Below are 2380 nucleotides of genomic sequence, written 5' to 3'. Positions count from 1 at the left end.
TCACCATGATAACCATGATCACAATGACCACTATAATCACAATTACCACCATCATCACCATGATCATAATGACCACCATCATCACAATGACCACTATGATCACAATGACCACTATTTTCACAATGACCACCATTATCACCATGATCCCCATCCTCACCATGATAACCATGATCACAATGACCACTATAATCACAATTACCACCATCATCACCATGATCATAATGACCACCATCATCACATTAATCACAATGACCACTATGATCACAATGACCACTATTTTCACAATGACCACCATTATCACCATGATCCCCATCCTCACCATGATAACCATGATCACCATGGCCACCATGATCATCATGACCACCATCATCACCATGATAATAATGACTACCCCGATTACCATCATCACCACCATGATTACATCATTACCATGACCACCATCATTACCATGACCACCATGATCACCATCATCACCATGACCACCATCATCACCATGATCATAATGACTACCATGATCACCATCATCACCATGACCACCATGATCACAATGACCACCATGATCACCATCATCACCACCATGATCACCACCATCACCAAGAGCACCATCATCATCATGACCATTATGATCACAATGACCACCATGATCACCATTATCACCATCATCACCATGAGCACCATCATCATCATGACCACTATGATCACAATGCCCACCAAGATCACCATGATCACAACGACCACCATAATCACCATCATCACCATGACCACCATGATAACCATGATCACCATGACTACCATGATAACCATGATCACCATGATCCCTATTATCACTATCATCTTCAGCCTGATCCCCATCAGTCAGGAGATACAGGAAGGTCTTTTCAGGTGCTGTTAAGATGATTGTGTGAAAGAGGAACCATCACAGTGGGAGAAAGCTGAGGATCCAGTTAGCATCATCAGGAACTCCCCTGCTCATACAGTGTAGTGCACTGACACTATGGTGACACTATGCACAACAGCACATGGTGCACTGCACCCATTGGACCAGATGTAGCCAAATGGGAAACCGGGTCAAAACTGAACCAGAACCTGGTCCCAAAAGGCTTTGCAATGTTCTACAGCCTGGATCCAACTGTTTCATGGTTATTATAATATACAGTAGCAAATGAAAGCAGTTCACATGATGATGATGATGATCCTCATCATTTCAGATTGAAGGTGTTGAAACTGGAGGAAAATGTGTTGTTGATCATATGAAGCATGTTGTGTTTCTATAACCAGGTGTGTTGTGCTTTACAGGGACGGTGGCTTTGAGACGTCCCCCTTGATTGGTAAGTTCTGTGGTGGACAAAGACCTCCAGTGGTGCTGTCCCACAGCAATCGGTTATGGATCCGGTTTCGCTCTGACTCCTCGATCACCTACGGTGGATTTCTGGCCCACTGGGATGGAACCCAGACAGGTGAACCTCCATCATCTTCTCTTTATTTCAGCCACCTCGTTATGTTTAGACTGCAAACATTCAGAGACTCACTTTGTTTGTTAAACCTGAAATACAGAGAATATTTACACATCAGGACTTTTGACACTATAGGAGACTATAAATCTGGTGTTGGTCTGTGTAGCGAGGTGTTGGTCTTCACTGAGTCCAGCCCTGAAGACCTTTGTCTTCCCCTCTCTACTCCCGTTTCCTTTCTGTCTATGGTCATGGCCCCATCATGGTCTCCATCTATAAATATTTGCAGTATCCAGGCTGCATCCAGGGAGACCAGGGAGCAGAGAAAAATCCCAAAGGGATCTAGAATGTGAAACTCTGTCCTCCGTTTTCTGCTTTTATCCCAAGCGCCTTATAATAAGGATCTACGCGAGGACTTGATATGAAAGCTAAAAGCTAGAAGCTCACTTGTCTGGTGGTGTCAGAGTCTTTTGCTTGATCCATCCAAGGGTTCCCAAGCTGGAACATTCTGCCATCATATGCTGAGTATCAAGGGAATCCTGCCTGGGATAATGTTAGAACAGGCACTTCACTAACACCTCATATATAAATAAAAACATGATCCTGGTTGGTTTGCATGATAATGAAACACCTAATGATGATGCGTCCTAACTCTCCTGCACCTGCATGCCTTCTATAACTCTTTCCTGATACCAGGCTGTGGAGGAACGTTGACAACTGCTTCTGGAGGGCTGTCGTCTCCCAACTATCCTCTTCCCTATCATCCCAACGCTGAATGCTACTGGAACATCAGGACCAGTCAGGGAAGCCTGCTCCAGCTGTCTTTCTCAGCCTTCCACCTGGAATCCAGCTCTACCTGCGCTTTTGACTATCTAGCTGTGAGTAACGAGTAATGTAGCCCACGTTGTTTTCAGGACACCACCTAGACA

This window comes from Cyprinodon variegatus, unplaced genomic scaffold, assembly GCF_000732505.1.
Source record: "Cyprinodon variegatus isolate N-32 unplaced genomic scaffold, C_variegatus-1.0 Scaffold2180, whole genome shotgun sequence".
NCBI classification, from domain to species: Eukaryota; Metazoa; Chordata; class Actinopteri; order Cyprinodontiformes; family Cyprinodontidae; genus Cyprinodon; species Cyprinodon variegatus.
Note: the sequence above shows the minus strand (reverse complement) of the source record.